The following is a 17893-nucleotide window of genomic DNA, read 5'->3' as shown; positions in this document are numbered from 1 at the left end:
AAACTGGCAGGTTAATTTTCTGTATTTTAAACAAATTCTGAAGATGAGTCTAATCGATACCTATTTTACTTTGATATGTGTAGCTTGCTTATAAGTATGGTTTCATTTTGCATGATCATTAGGTATCAAGATACTAGAATAGTCAAGATATGATTTGCTGTAATTTGGGTAAAATATATCTGAAACTGTATTAATGTCTTATTTTAATCAAGGTGGAGAAATCACTGTTTTAGTTCATGATAACCAAAGTGATTTCTTCTTCCAGTTTAATAGTCTTAGATATTTACTAAATTGGAACATGATTTAACATTTTATTGCATCTTATATGTTATTTTTTGAGTAAATGTTAATTTCTGTTTACATTTTAGCAAGATATATTTCATTGGCTTTTAAATGTAGAAAAATATGAGTACTGTTCATAGAAGAAATAACATATGTTATTTTTTAACATATGTTTAGCATATGTTGTTTTTCCAGGATTAAATTTTTTTTTTTAAATGAAGATTTGGATCCAGAAATTTTGTGTAGGAGATGTCAGGTATCCCAAAGCAGTAATTTTTTATAGTAATAGTTTTCAATTGTAATAATTAGAGTTGGAGTAGTGAGTTGAAGGTTATGTATATATCTGTACATCTAGTATGCACACACATATGTACATAATATAAATATATATAATGTATATTTATTTATTTACATGGATTATAATCTCATACTTTCAATACTGTCTTAAAATGTTTCATTGGAAAAGACGTTTTGAGAAAGAATAAACCTAAGGTAATGTTTAACTCATTTCATGAAATTTATTAGTAACTTATTTACTGAAAACTGCACTTAATATTAAGAGACTTTAAAATAACTTTCACAATTCTTCCCTGTACAGAGACTGTATCAACAAAGCAAAATGAAACAGAATGTAGAGTTCATTTCAAGATTATTCACACAATTCTGCTTCACTTCTATTTTAGATGAATTTGAAGATAGCTTTATACTTTTAAGTAGCTTTTGAATTAGTAGTAAATCTTTTACTTTTTTTGGTAGAAACTATCTTAAAGAATCCAAATTTTGTGATCTCTATTTGCAGACTTAAAATAATCTTTTTTTAATCTATAAAACAAATTATATATAATTTTCATGTTGTCTATTTATTTGGTTTTAATTACCATACTTTTAAATTTTCTGTTTCAATCCAAAGCAGTAGAATAGTTCAATGTATGAGTAAATTTTGTTGAAGTGAAACTTGGAGTTGACGTCAAAAAATGAAACAAGCTGAAAATGTTTCTTAAAAGTCAGCGTAATTTTAATGACTGTGGCACAATAGTTTCTAATAAGTTCTGGATAGCCAAAATAATTATGAGGCATTTAAATATTATGCAAGTTTCTAGCATAAGTGAACTATTTAGAAATGGTCATAATTAACACAGTGGAAGTAGAAAATAATTTTGAAAACAGTGGTTTGAAAAAAGAAACTAAAAAAAATAAAATATTCTTTTACAGCAGTTTTAAATGAACTAATGAAATATGATTAAAAGGGAATAATGATGGATATGGATAAAATAATAAACATACATGTGGTAATGCAATAATTCAATTTAAATCAATGTACAAATAAAATGATCTGAAATCAGCTGGACATATCAGACTGTTCATAGAGGTAAGTTTAATTAATTCTTATAGTAAAAAATATTAGATTGAGCAAGGGAGTGATAGCAGATCCAGAAAGGTAATGTTTGCAAATAGCAGATTGCAAATTTTATTCCTGCAAAACAAAAGTATAGTGCAAAATATAGATCCTGCGCAGTTTTAGAAAGTATGCTTATGCAGAAAGAAGAGTCTCTGAGGCATAGAGCAGAGGCTGCATGAGGAGAGCAGGGAGAATCACAAGTCTTGTAATAGGAGTCTTGTAGAAAAAATGACTAACAAGAAACTAATGTACAGAAATATTCCTTATTTTGCAGAGTTGTGAATTATCAGCCAGTTAAACAATCTGTGGGATAGGGTGTAGGTGTTGGGAGATATATCAACATTTGGCAGATGTTTCTTTACCTATGAAAGCTTAGAGATTGATAGATAATTTTGTGATTCTGTTAAATTGTATTTATTGGACCTGAGACAGTCTTGGCCGCTTACTCATGAACAAAACAAAACTAAAAATGGTATGAGAATGTATTATACTTAGTTTATGTTAAGCATTGGGAAAATTGGGGAGATCGATATTGTTGAAAAGTGACATAGTAAGATAGGTTGTGGAATGTCCTCAGGTGGCCAGTTCTAGAAATAGATTGCTTATGGAGAGAAAGCCCTTGTTCCCAGTTTTGTAATTGCTCTAAAGATACAGCAGAAGATTGAGCCTAACGATCTTAAAGACCCGTTTGATTAGAGTTTTTCTTTTTATTTCTTCAGGTTTGAAGAATAGGTGATAATTCTAAAGTAGAACTAGAAAAGACAATTGAAGGGACTGGCTCTAGGAAACAGAGATTGAGTTTTAATAAGGATTGCCCTGCCTCCTTATATTCATTCTTGAGTTTCCATGGAAGAGTATTTCCAAATCTCCTCTTGCCTTTCCTGGAACACTTCTCAGCCTGCATACTAGGAACAGGCAGTGATTCACTTTCTAGCTCCTTCCACTGAGACAGAGAATCCTTTCGTTCCTCCCTTTGTTCCTTTCTTTGTTTCTTCTTGTGTGAACATGTTTCCAATACAGAAGTTGATAGGCACATGAACAAACCAAGTTTTGAAAGATATTCAGCATCCTTACATGTATTTCCATCCAGATAAGAATTTGAGCCAGAACTTTCTGTGTGTTCAATCAGTTGTTTTCCTATTTCCTTTATCCCCCATTCTCTCAAACATCTTTCCCCACTCCCCCCAAATCGAAACCAGTCCCTACTGCACTGAAAATCTGACAGGTAATGATCTCAGCTACTGTCTGTGGGGAATTTCTCAGCAGCTCAGATATTTACACTCTACTCCCTTTGATCCCAAGCAAATTCAGATGGATTTGAACCTACTGAACCATCTGAAGTCCGCAACAGTTTTGTAAGCAGCATTTTCTTTTTTTTTTTTTTAACCAGCAGACTAAATTCGGATAAACTTCTAAATTTTCCCTCCACTTAATCAAACACTTTTCCTCTTCTGTAGCTTATGATTGTCCTTCCCATGTGCCAGGCACTTTTCACATGATGGGTGATTTGCTCTTTCCATCAGAATTATACCTGCCATTAAACATTTTTCCCATAAGCATATTCAACTTATACATCCACTCTGCTCTCAAAATTTAAAACATCCATTGTTTTTTATTGCAAACAACCATTTTTTCTTATTAGCCTTTTGACAACTTATTGTGACATGTGGGGTTATAGTGCTTGGAAAACTCTGAGCATATCCATCGTTAAGTATAGAAACAAACCAGGGGATGAGTCTGTCCAGTGAGGTGACTGATGACTCTGTCCTCTGGAGAAAGTAGAAAACGTGTGATTTTTTTCTTGATCAGTACCTTAGTTAATCCTTACGTAAGTTTGGTCAAGTTGAAGGTACATAAGTAGAGGACTGTACCAGGTACTAGGTTTTGAGGATAAGATGTATAAGCTATTATATGTTACCTGCCAATTAACAATTGAGGCATTTCAACAATTAATCACACTGAAAAGTGTTATAATAAAAGTATACAGAGGGTGCCAAAAATGTATACACATTTTAAGAAATAAAAAAACTGTATAAAAATTGTAATAATAAATATCTATAACAAAAGCTGAATACAAGACACGTTTGACTTCCGCAATTACAAAAGGTGCTCAAAGTGGTTACCATCAGTATAATTTTAATAGTTTTTTCCTTTCTTAAAATGTGTATACATTTTTGTGGCACCTTCTGTATATGAATTTGCTGTGAGTCTGGGGTTTTACAATGTGTTCAAAGAAATGATGGTTGAAGTATATCTTGAAAAATAAATAGCTATTCTCTAGGCAGACATAGGGTAGGAGAGAGGCATCATACTAAAAACTAGCATGTGCAGTGTTATGAAAAGCAAGCCATATTCAGGGGTCTTTGTTAGAATGTGACATCATTGTAGGGAATAATGAAAAGTGGGCTGGGGAGGTACGGTAGGGTAGACCCTAAGAGCTCTGTTTTAAGTGCTGTAAGATTTTAGCAAGGGGAGTAGTTGGGTCTGATTGTGTTTTAGCAGGATATTTCTGGCCGTTTGGGACACATACTGGAGGGATGAGAGAATACAATCATTGGTTTTAGATTTGGTTTATAGAACGTTCCTGTATCTGCTTTGAGAAACCTGGACAAGCGTGTGTCTCTGGGTAATACTTTGCAGAGTGGTTGCACCTCTGGCAGGAACTGAAGACAAGCATTTTGCTAAAAACACGATATAACCTCCTTCATAAGAAAATCAAAGGTGGTGGACTGTGTCATTTTCACTGTAGAAATAACCACTTAAACAGAACATGGATTAGCTCCCAGACCAGTGGGCCAAGCAAATATTTGCAGGTGATTCAGTAACTTCTTTGTGGTTGCTGGGCTTAGTGTTGATAGAACACACTGTGAAATAGGAAGTCAGTTCAGCAGTTTTAGTCTGCTACTAACTTGCCATGTGACTTTGAATAAGTCTCTCTCTCTCTCTCTCTCTCTCTCTCTCTCTCTCTCTCTCTCTCTCTCTCTCTCTCTCTCGTGTGTGTGTGTGTGTGTGTGTGTGTGTGTGTGTGTGTGTTTGCTGAATACTTTAAATTACGGTGAGGGGTCTGTTGGTGTTAAAGTTAGGTCTTCTGGGCCTGAAGAGCACTTCTGAATTTATTCCTGGGATGTCAAACTCACATTGGATGTGGGAGCTCTAAGATTGGAAATCCATATCAGAGCCCAAAAAGGTGGGATCTCTCTCTGTCTTCTTATGAGATCCATGATCTCACATTTTGGACAGATTTTCAGAGCATGAAGCATAACCATTGGCTGTTATTTCATGTATCTGGCTACCCCCACCCCAACATGCTCTCCTGAAAACAGCTTTAGAGGACTCTGCATTAGGACAGAGCTCTCAGAGCAAGAAAAAATATAGAACAAGGCAGCAACTCTTTGCATAATTTGGGAAGTAACCTTTAAGTTATCTTTTTTTCATAGGTCCTTTCTACTTTTCCATATTTTCTAAAAAGTTGTTGCCAATAAGTTTGCATTTCTATTTGTTTCAACATAAAACACTGGTTGTAGTAAGTTGTATCTAAATTCACTTATATTGAGTCCTACTGAACACACCCAGTGAAATGTATGGCAAAACTTGATCAATTGCTTGAAACATATTTGTCTAAAGACAAAATAAACAACAACAAAATAGCAAGCAAAGATATTCCAGAATATCCCAGGAGAAGGAAAGAATTTATCAAATAAATGCATAAGCTAAAATATTAAGTCCTCCACTTGGGGGATAAGTGAGAGTCAGTAAAAGCTCACTAGTCCGCTTAAGTATTAGTCATCTTAGAGGAGTGTTACTGAGTATCAGTATCAGCTATGTTACATGAAATGTTCTTGTTTCTTCTCTTTTCTTTACCAGTTGATAACTGCTAACACTGATTGGGCTCTCATCAGTTACTAAAAGGCTTTGCATGTCTCAACTCATTTGAGTCTGACAATACTCTCGAGAAAGGTGCTGTTATCTTTATTGTTCAGAAGAGAAAAGTAAGGTTTTTGAAGGAAAGGTGCCTTTCCCAAGGTGAGCAGGGAGTAGTGATGGAGCAGGACCATGGAGCTAAGTTTGTATGGTGCTCAGACACAGGTAAATTATACAATCTTTTTTGGGTCACTTTTAAATGTAAACTTTATCTTTGTTGTTCGGGTTGCATTCATTTTGAACAAGTACCTATCTTTACAGCAGAGAAGGGGAAACAGTGTAAGGGACAAGGTTTGGGGAGAATCAGAAAGCACAGCTGTGTCAAAAATGGCTCCTAGGCTTTCATATGGATAACAAGGCCTTTGCCTGTATTAGATTTGCAAAAATAGCAGCTGCAGAGGTAACAAGGGACCAGAATAGATGGCTCTATTTCATAAAACAAAGGGGCAAAGTGAAGAGACTCATTAATGTTGAAGCAGTAAATGGATAACCAGTGACAAATATCAAGTAGATTTGCTTCAGTTTGGTCAGAGAAAGGTCATTGATTATTTTTGGTTAAACTGGTTCACAGAGGCCAGGTCTCCACTAAAAAAGGGAATTAATTGCTTCCATTTCCCACTAATTGCCTCAACATTTCCCTTTGCTTTGTCATTGGAGATTTGGTCAGAGAGGCAAAAAGTCAAAAGTCAGAGTTTGATGGAATCTACATAAAAAGGGAATCTGAGGAGACCAAATTATGGCATTTGGTGTAATAATGATAATGATATTTAGCATTTTTCCCTGGGAGTGCTGTGGATTTTTTAGAGACCTTTTCAATCTTTAATCAGACCATAGGGCACATTTAAGAGAGTTCACTGTTTTTATTTCCACCTAGAGGATAAAGCATCACAGAGAGATGAAGTGACCTAGGGCAAGTCTCCTGAGATGTTAATCCTGTGTGTTGGATTATACCCTCCTATCCTGAGTTTTAGCTGGAAGCCTGGGCTCTTCCCAGAGGTATAATTCATTCATGCTTCTTCGGAGTCTTTAGGCTTTTTGCACATTACCGTTTGAGATTACTACCTCTATAATGACAGAAAAATCAGCCACGAAAACAGCACGAAAGATTTTGATGTCACAATAGTTGCTTGGTTTGTGGTTTATTAATTGATGTTCCAGCCATCTTCAATTAACATGGCATTCTACTTTGTATTTGCTGAATTAACTAGCCTTTGAAATCCTATCCAGCTCTAAATCCTTTGAAATACGTGAGTTTTATATTCCAGACATTTTTGTTTTATTTTTTTAGAACTCAAAGTGGAAAGAACATGGGCTCTGGATATGATAGGTCAGTGTTCAATGATTTTGGCTTCTCTGATTTACTTGTAATACCTTCAGAGGCCCAGGAGATAATTCTCTCTAGGAAGTCCCAAATATGCAATATCAAGTCCTTTTCTTTGCTTGAAGAATCAGAAATATAAGTTATTATTAATTAGATATGTATTACATTGTGGCTCTTAGAAATATGGTGAATTAGAATTAGTGTTATTATTAGAAATTATAAAGATATTGAATGATGAAACTTTTAATTGGAACAAGGCCAAACAAAGATGCTGTTACAAAAGAAGTCTGGTACTTCATTAAAGTACTTTATTCAAATAGATGTTCTCACAGTGATGGTGAATTTGAATTGGACCATCTTCCTGTGGTCAGATGCCTCTCCACAACAAGTCGCCCGAACCCTACCCCAATGAAAGTGCCGTGTGCACATTAAGTTGTTTAATAATCAGAACAGTCTGAGGAACTGAGTAGTAGTATTGCAGAAAATTCAGATGAGGGTACTTCCATCCTGGGAGGGAAACGTTTGGTTCAAAGGCACACAGCTTGCAGTGAGGCACTTCGGTTTGAAGCCAGGTGTGCTACTTCCCAAACCTGCAGTACTGACTGGGCTCCACCAATGCTTTTGAAACCTCAGACTGCTATTCAAGGTTGCCATTTGTGCAAGCTGAGAAATTAAGTCACCCTCACCCTCATGTTTAAATTAAGTAAGGGATTCTTAAAGCTTGGTTTTCTTCTGACAAAAGTGACTATTCACACTAGGAATGGAAAACCATTATCAGTAGTGACATCTATGTCACCAGACCCTACACTGAGCCCTTTCTAAGTGTTTTAATTTAATCTCAAAGACTACAACTAGCCATTCCATTGTCAAGACACATGTCTCAATCCTCTGACCAAGAAACATTAGGAGCTGGGTGTATGGATCCTTTGGGCTCCTAGGGTGCTTTTCTTTTGTTTGCTTCTCCCCCTTGCCTCCATCTATAGCTCTCAGGCAGGCCCAGTGAGCCTTTCTCCCTGTGTGGAAGCTGAGGAAGGAGTCTGAAGGGAGCCGTAATTGTCAAACTAGTTACTCGCAACTTCTCTGACTTGTTTCTCTTTTAAAAAAATTTTTTACATTGTCAATTACCATCGACATTCAATAGTGTTTTATATTAGTTTCAGGTGTACAGCACAGTGGTTAGACATTTATATAATTTACGAAGTGATCCCCCCCACTTGTTTCTCTTAAACAATGTAACTTAATAAAACCCCTTCCAAATATATAAACAGGGCACACCTACTAAAACAGGAAGAACTAGGACTGTGTATACATGGGAAACTGGGTTTGACTGTTTTGATTAACTTGACTGCTCAAGTCAGTCAAAAAGTAATCACCAGTTAAGCAAACCATTTTGACAGATTTTTGGCCCACTGTGACTGCTTATTTGACTGGCTTGCCTGTCAGGTTTAAGTGGTCAGATTGACTGGAGACAATCTAACTGGAAAATTTAACTTCGGAGGACGTGGGTGTCTGTATACCAGAATCTACTTTAAATAACGTTATTTGAAATCGGTACCTATTTTCCTGGGGCCAGTGAAAGAAGTTTGAAAGTGACACATCACAACATTTGACTTTCTAGAGAGATGTCTTGCTGCTTGCTAGAGCTGGCAATGTATTTATAGGCGAAAAAACAATCACATTTTTCCCTATGCACATATACGAGTAGAGTTCAATAAGATTGAAACTCTACCTACCCTAACTTGGCCAAGCCCTAATAAGGCATCATATTCTCTAACTCTTCTGAAGGGTTGATGACAGACGTGTGACAGCAAATAAATTCTCAGATATCAGGTTACTAGTTCAGTCGTTAGTGACTTGTGGTTCAGCAAAGTTGACCTTGCCACTAATAGTCTTTCAAAGAACAATTTCTGAGACAGAGAGAGAGAGAAAAAAAAAAAAAAACAAACCAAACCAAAACAACAAAAAAACAAAACAAAACAAAACAAAACAAAAAAAAACAAGCAAAACCTTTGGCGAGGCAAAAGAATCTGGTTGACATTATTATTTGAGCTGCTTTTTAAAAGCAAGCTCCTTTATATATCTATGCATATGTTCCTTTAGGAAGTTTACTTTGAAATGAGCTCTCAGGTTTGGGCAAGATAAAAACACCACCATAAAGACTGAGAGAATGATTTATTTTCACATTTATGGGGAGAACATAACGAGGTTATTGTCTGCTATAAGCACATTGTTATAAGGTCTGGTTTACATTGGCTGATTGAATATCCTAGTGCATTTACACTGAGAATTTGAAATATTTTGTTGTTTGACAGACATTCATGTGCTTCTTTCCAACGCTCCTAAAATCCTAACTTCTCCATGCCAATGTTTTGTGTAAGTTCAGGACTTAGATGCTATCTCATGTACTTTATTAAATAAGTTCAGTGATAAGATTAAATAGATGTTAGGACCAGAGTCAGTAATGAATCCAATGACACTGTTCTTAAAACATTTGGCTTAATAATCACATTTCATCGTTAGAGTCGCTTGATATATCATTCTACTTTTTCAAATTATGTGATTAATAGAGGGAAAGGAAGCGTACTTCAGCTTTGTTTTCAAAGTTTATGCTTTATAGTCATTTCATGATTGTTTTTAGCAATAAAGCCCGTTGATCTCCGTAAAAGTGAGGAGTAAATTAAATCTCACAGTTTGAAGAATGCTACAGAGAGTCCTTGGAGATATACTTAAATTTTATATGTTCTCTACATTATAGAGTCATTACTAATAATGTTTCAATGAACATCTGGATGCTTCAAATCTTCCACACATTTAAGATTATTTTCTTAGGCTATGAAAATGTGCAAATTTCCCTTCTGGCAGCGACTCATGCTGCTGCCTGATATGGTGCATTGTGCCCTCTTCAGGACCAGGTATTGCCATTTGAAACTATTTGTTAATTTGAAAGGCAAACAGCTTCATTTTCACAATCACTTCTGATGAGGAACAAAGACTCAGTAGTGAGACCAGTGAGGATGTGAGCTCTTGCTTTGCTTCAGGCTCCTTAACCTATGCTTTACGTCCGCATTCTCATGGGCAGTGCCCAGAGAAAAAGGCTCCTCACTCGCTGGTTTGCTGTGGGGGTTACCTGTGACTAGGTCGGGGTGCTCCAAACCCTGTGCCTGATGCAAAGCAAACTTTGTGTACGTATCAGTAATGTATGCTATTATTATCACTATGATTATTAACATAGTTTGTACTTTGAAGAGAGCACCAGAATAGAGATAAGAGGGTTTGCATCGATTTTTAACTCTGTGATACTTTAATAACTTGCTTTACATCTCTGAATCTTAGTTGGCTTATCAATAAAATCTATCAAATAAGGGATCATATACATATGGGATCAAATAAGCGATCCTAAGAGAGATCAGTGGATAACAAAGTGGTCTGTAAATTATAAAGTACTGTATAAGCGCTATTCATTATTATCTTTGGGTCTCATACCAGTTGTCTACTTGCCCTATAATCTGTGGCTCCATATTTAAAAATTCAGTGTCAATGAAAGAGAAGGCTCACACAATTGGTGACACTGATGGTGAAAGTTATTAAAATGGTGGAAAAGTTTAGAAACCAAATTATTTATACCATGCATCACTTTTTTTTTGATTAGCTGTCATGGAAACATCATATTTAAAGTGAAGAAAAGGGCCACCGTTTTTGTCATTGTAAAATATCCTACAAATAGTAAGGAAGAAGATTAAAACCATGTTTGGTGCTATAGTTTTTGGAGATAATTTCCCATCGATAAGAGGAAGCATGGTTGATAGACAAGGACACATGGCCAATCAATCACATGTGGTCAAATTTTTGCCCCCACCAAGCAAGTGATCAGTGTTAACAAGCATGGCTATTTCTGGTGATGTCCAGTGGCTTCCTAAGGCAGAGGTTAGTGAGCAATCGAAGGGAAAGATGCTATAAAAGTCCGTGGGGGTCGTGGAGCACATTGTTTCCAGATTCAGCAGCTTTCGGGGGATTATCCAAAGTCAGGCTGGGACCACAGCTCTCAGCCTTTCAGTTCTCTAGCTCTCTCTCTCCTTACACTTGCTCTTTGGTTGGATTGAGTCTTCTCATCCATTGGCTAGTCCAGTCTGTCACCGTTAGCCTTCGCTCCCTTCCACATCCAGCCTTCACCCAGCTAATTCCAGTCAGTTGTCACAAGCTCAGTCACTTCATGCCACATTGCTCTTCTGTTACAGTTGACCATCCTGGTCCAGTGCAGCCTTTAAGCTCAGCCTCCAGGCAGAGGTCAAGGAAGACAGGACCAGGATGATATGCAAATGGGGACGTGTACAAATTTGTGATGTTCAGTTTCAGCTAGGCCTTCCACACAGCAGGCATCATTCCTGCCCATTCTCTCCCATTCCCTTTAATAGATTTTGTATACTTTCCTTCTCTCATCCAACATTGTACCTCGTCACCTCTACCCATATTCTCAGCAGATGAATTTACCTATAACTTTACTGAGAAAATCTAATTTAAAAAGACATTTTCAACTCCCTTCCCAGAAACCTAAAAATACCTTTATCAAAACACATTTTTCCTTTTCTCTAGTGTTTCGCAGAAAGAGAATATTTCTGCCAAAGCGAGGTCCCTTGCTTTAGGTCCCACTCAATACCTGTCTTTGCAGTCACTTATTTAATCAGTCATCCTTTTTTTGCTTGTATCTATGACCTCTCCTTAAGTACATGTTACGTAAACATGATGAAGTTTCTCCACTTATAAACACACACACACACACACACACACACACACAGGCTCAAACCCAAACACTCCCAGGTATTAATAATTAACTGATTGGGAGAAAACTGGGGAGACACAGGTTTTGGGGGTTGTCATTATGAGTACTTGTTCATATAAATTTTAAATTTTGAGGTATTTGTGATCTCTGTCTGTCTCTCTGTTTCTCTTTAATATATATAAAGCTGGACCTCCTACAAAGAAAGGAACTTTGGGACTTATGTTTTGTTAGTATGTGAATGGTATTTATAACTGTGGGCATAGATGACAACCATCCACATAGAAGAGAAAGAAGAGAAGGTGCCTGCTGCCGAGTCTCCTGGCACCTCTACACTTCTCAGTCACTGCACCATTCCAGTGTCTGTCATCACAGGCCCTACTGGAACAGAGATGCAGACTGAGAGTCATTAGCAGGTAGGTGATATTGAAAACCATGGGAACAGATGACATCCTCCTCTGGGAGACTGGAGAGAAGGGAAAGTGCCTAGTGCTGCCCTGCCGTTTCCCCTCTTACCGTTCACAGTATTCCTCCCTGCAGGCTGACTTCCATCTTACCGAGTCCCGAGGTCCTTCTGAGGACCTCACTGACCCAGTCACTTCCCTGCCTGCCCACAGTATCTTCTGCTCTTTCTCTTTCCTCATTCCTGTACCACTGGACTTTGTTCAGTTTTTTCTTGAAACTCTATCCTCCTTTGTCATTGTTAGCTCACACTGTACTAATTTTCCTGATACTTTTTTTGAGTTTCCTTTAGTCTTTCCTGTGAACTGCATGTTAATGTTCCTCAGAGTTCTTTACTTGGTATTTTTATCATTTTAATTCTAATTCTACATCCTGTGTGACTTTATCTAAAACCCTAATTCAATGACTTCTGTGCTGACCCCCAAATCTGCTTCTCTAAATCCACACATCTAGCTGTTTACTAGGTTTCCCTCTTGGATGTTCCACAGGCACTCTGATTTCATTAAGTCTGGTGTAGAAAGTATTATCTTTTCTTCAAAACTTTTGTCTCCCTCCACTTTTATTTCTTATTTTGGTAAATGCCATCTTCTCCACCACTTCCCATTTCAGACTGGAGTGTTATAGCTTCCTTCCTCTTCACCCCACATATAAATCAATCAAATATTTTCCTCTATATCACAGGGAATATTTGACCTATCTTTCCAGGACCAAATATTATTGCCTTAGATTGGGCATTTTGTTCTTTCCTGGAATATTCCCGAAAACTCCTAATTGTTCTTCTTGTGCCCAGCCTGGTCATTCAATAATTCGGTCTCCATATTATTGCCTGAGAGATATTTCTAAAATAACAATTGATTACATTGCTATCCTGCTAAAAGCTTCATATAGCACAGTAAGGTTATAAGAACAAAGCTTAAGGTAATATTTATTCCTTTTTATGAACCGGCTTCTGTCTAGTTTTCTGTTTTCATCTGTCCTCACCTATACTTTTTTCATATCATATTAAGAAAAAAAGGAAAGAAAGAGAGGAAGAGAAGAAGGAAGGAAGAAAGAAAATTTTGCCTTCATAATTTCTATTACTAGAGCATTTTAATAACATTGAAAAATTAACTAAAGATGTTAGATTTAAGAAATTGACCTGTTTGGATTTTCCTCAAGGGACTTCAGTTCTGATAAGGAAATCCCATGGTACCAGCATTTCCATGGAGGGAGTTTCCTCAAAGCCATCAGAAAAATTGTTAATGCTATAAGACTGATAAAAGAAAAATTGGAATTAAAAAGGCATACATATTAGTTTCCTATTGCTGCTATAATAAAAGTCCTCAAACTTCGTGACTTAAAATAGCACACATTTACTATCTTATAGTTCTAGAGGACAATCTGAAATCATTTTTACTGGGCTAAAATCCACGTGTCAGTAGGACTTAGTTTCTTTCTGGAGGTTCTAGGGGGTAGTATGTTTCTTTGCCTTTTCCAGCTTCTGGGAATTGCCCATATTCTGTGGCTCAACATTCATCACTGTGACATCTGATTCTGTAGTCATATCTCCTCTGTTTGAGTCTAACTCTTCTGTCTCCCTCTTCTAAGGACCCTCCCCTGAGGGTAATCCAGGTAATCCAAGAGAATTTCCCCATCTCAAACTCCTTAATTTAATCACTCTCACAAATTCCCTTTTGTATTGTATTCCAACAAAGCCACAGGTTCTGGGGATTAAGATGTGGACATCTTCGATGAGGAGGCATTATTTTACCTATCACAAAATAATTGTAAATAATTGGTAAGAGTTTTAAAAGGCTAAAACAATATATTTTCTAATATATTTTTGTTTTCTCCTTTAGTTTTCAATGAAAAAGTTTTGTTTTAATTGGTTAGTCAGCTCAAATTAGCATGGAAAATAGAATTCTGGATCTTCACCTCTGAAGTTACAGTAAAATAATTTCCAAGTATTCCAAACGACAATGGTAACAAGCATTTTGATTTTTTCCTTATTTCTCAAAAGTAATTGACACAAAAGAAAGATCTTACAAAGAACTTTTCTGTTACTTCAATTCTTGCCGTCTTTTTATATGCATTTGTTTATTTCTTAAATTTATCCCTCAAAGAAAGAAGTTAAAAATTCCCAAATAGAATAGTCATGATATTTATGTAGAACAAGCCAAGCTGAAAATAATATTTTCTGCCTTCCCCACTCCTGTCTCTCCCCATCCACCCTTTCTCTCTTATGAAAAGGAGTTAGAGGTTTTAGAAAAGAAACATCAAAGTAATAGTAAAGATGCTATAATGAAATTAAAATTTCTCCTGGGGAAGAGGGCTAGGACTCTTCAGAATAGTGTACATTTAATACACAGATCTAGAGACTGAAGTAGAACAAAACACCTTCAAGAAAGACTCATTTTGAGTTAATATTTTCTCATGGCAGATTTCTATTATAGCATCGTTCCACACGGTATGGAAAACCCAGATCTTGCATCATGTGATGGTTACAAAACAGGTGACGTGAAACACAAAATAAAACAGAAACAAAATCGTACGTGAATCAAGTCAAACTGTATTATGAGTGGGGAAGTAACCCCAAAGGTTTCTCTACCAGAGCGCAGTCAGTTGGTCTATATTTGTATTAAGATATAGGACTCTTTTTTTTTCCTAACAGTAGGGACTGGAGTTAAATCTTACTATCCTTGCGAATAGATAATAAATAACTTGCAGTTGAACCTACTTGCAATCAAAAGAGGAGAAGTCAAGTTCACTTTCTTGCCTGTGGGATTGTGTGTAAGTCTGATAATCTGTTTGAGTTTCAGTGTCTTCATCTACAAAATGAGGACAAAAGTCCTTACTGAAATCATGGGACTATTTGATACCTGTGACTGTGACTACTATTATTTTGCATTCTGATCTCTCAACGAATCCATGTGGTCGTGGGATCAGTCTTCCTGATGAATTAATGTGTCATGGCTATGTACTTTCTATGACCATGAAAAATTTAAAACAAAAATGTATTTATTTGATTCTAAAAGAACATTGTTCTTTAGTGACAAGGGGTAGGTGAAAGTACGATAACTATAACTGAGGGCCTTTCCTACAAGAAGGCCTAATTACTTGAAGAATTTGATTAATGTAGGTAATGTAATAACAGGTTCATTTAGAACACAGAGAACTAATCATATTTATTAGTTAAGTAAAACAAAGACAATATAAATTTTACCTTTCCCTTCCCCCAGGGAAACGCTAGTGATATCTACAAAAATTGAGTGATAGAAATGTACTTATGAAATAAAGCCATTTTCTTCAGTTTGTCACTCAAAATGAATAATTTCAAAATCTCATTTTCAGCTAGATTATTTTAATATTTAACTATCTAAAATGCCCCAATCATATTCTTTAGAAAATGGTTAGACTAGAAGACTGCAGTTCTAATGATGACATTTTATTATGATAAAAATGACTTCATTAATTGATGATCATATATCAACTCATAAAGTAGATAAAAGATTTTAAAGGTTTTCAAGTTTGAAATAGTATAAAACCATTTGAATTGTTTAGAATATTTTCAGGAATAAACATTTATGATTCTTTTATTTTTATTGTATAAATTTCTTTATTATAAATTCAACTACATTAAGTGGCCAGTCCATTTCTTTTATAAGATTAGCATATGTTGATCATATATTGATATTGTCCAAAACCATTAAGAAATAATTAAAAATGAGAAATATAATGTATTTGTAACAGAATGATACAGGAGGTGGCAAGTATTTTATGGAGTTTGGATTTTTATCCCAGATATTCTTATTTATGGCTTTGGAACATGTAAATTAAAAAAAAAATGCATTGATGACTTTCCAAGATATTTGAAATATGACCTTTTAAAGAAGTCAGTCTTGTTTTTCCTTTATTCTCTGCATCCTTGAAAGAACACTCACAACTTCATAATGAAAATGATATCAAAATGTCATTATACTGAGGATGAAAAATAATGCATTTAAGCATTACATGAGAGGTTTGTTTTAAGTTGAAAGTAACTGTGAAGTGTAAAGCATCAGCTAAACACAGTTGTTGATTTCTGAAGCAAAATGTCTTTTGCTTTATAAAAGTCTTCCTAATAAATATTAATGTTTAAGCATTAATGTAGTCAGACAAACATTTTTTTTCTGAAATTTAAGACATTTTATTGAATCTAGCTTAAGTAATTAACTTGTATATTTCCATACTTATAGGAAACAATTGAATTGTATGCAAAACTTCTAAAAAGCATAGAAACTGAAATATTAATTTATTTAAATATAGCTATAAGCACTAAATATAAATTTGCCTAATAATATCAAAATATAATGTTATATTGGACAACTCATTCTTAGGAAGAATACATCTTTAATTTACTGAATTGGTTTGTTGAATTGGAAAGGACATATCTTTGCCTAATTTCTTTATATGTTACCAAGAAATAACATATGCTAAATTTAAATTTAAATCTTTGATACACTGTAATTTCTGAAAACAAAAATCAATTAAATATTGTGATAATATTTTTAAAATTAATTGGTGTAGGGCCGTTTCATTTTTTATTTATGATATTGTAAGATCCAATAAGATAATATATGAAACCATATAGCATACTCCTTTCTACATTCTATTCACCCAATAAACAGGCAGTACAAAATCTATTATTCAAAAAGTAGGGCTAGACGTGTTTCAAAATTCTCAACATTTCTGATTTTGAAAGGCAATATATACATATACTGTTTATTCCTCGATACCCACCCTCCTAGAGGGGCCAAATACAGCATCCCATAATCAAATACATTACATAGATGCAGCAATGCATATGGATATCTACTGCAGGTGGAATAAAGAAAGACTATACATAGCCTTATTTCATTTTAGATCTGATTTTGCCACCAAATCGGTAGGCACAAATTTTTTTTTTAATTTATTAGTTTCAGGTGTACAAGACAAGGTAATACTTAGACATTCATCATTTATATCCCTCACACTGTGAACCCCCCTCCTCCCATCCACTATCCCTCCGACCTCACACTGAGCCATCACATTATATATATAAAATTATAGTTGGCATTCATTAATGTTTAGCTTCTGGTGTACAATGCCATGGTCAGGCATCCACATTATCTCTGAGGTGGTCTCCCAAATAGGACGCATGTCCATCGGATACCCAACAAAATCTTTACAACATTATTAAATACATTCCCCAAATTAATTTTCAAAAACCCTGAGGCCATCTTGTGGTTACCAGTTGCTTCCTAATCCCTTCACCTTTCCCCTTATCCCCAACCCCCCTCCGCCCCCGCCCATCTAACAACTCTCGGTTTTTTCTTTTTGTCCCCAAAACTGTTTCTGATTAGTTCATTCACTTATTCTTTTCTTTAGATTCCGCATATAAGTGAGATCATATGGTATTTGTCTTTCCCTTTCTGACTTATTTCGCTTAACATAATGTTCTCTAGATCCATCCATATTGTTGCAAATGATAAGATTTCTTTCTTCTTTATGGCTGCGTAATACTCCATTGTATAAATGCACCACAGCTTCTGATTTTCAGAGCTTTCTGGATTTTGGAATTGCAGTTGAGAGGTTGAGGACTAATAATATGACAGTTGCAATGCAGTTGGACTAGGAAAATAACACGTTATCTATATCAAAGGGATTAATGAATAATTTGAGAAATAGGCAAAATAGTAACGATTTAATTAAGGAAGATTTACCTGGCAATGTAACA

The 17893-nt window shown here is 35.5% G+C and overlaps 1 protein-coding gene across 1 annotated transcript in view; it reads left to right on the top strand.

The window, feature by feature from the left end:
• Window positions 1–1534: 1534 nt before the first annotated feature.
• Window positions 1535–17893, top strand: part of TFEC (transcription factor EC) — a 70746-nt gene continuing 54387 nt past the window's right edge. The window contains exon 1 of the mRNA XM_081038383.1: window positions 1535–1651. The gene's annotated coding sequence lies outside the window, so the exon portion shown is untranslated. The remainder of the gene's footprint in view (window positions 1652–17893) is intronic.

The sequence above is a fragment of the Rhinolophus hipposideros genome (assembly GCF_964194185.1).
Source record: "Rhinolophus hipposideros genome assembly, chromosome: 25".
NCBI classification, from domain to species: domain Eukaryota; kingdom Metazoa; phylum Chordata; class Mammalia; order Chiroptera; family Rhinolophidae; genus Rhinolophus; species Rhinolophus hipposideros.
The sequence above is the reverse complement of the archived record's forward strand: the minus strand, read 5'-3'. Positions and strand labels throughout refer to the sequence as shown.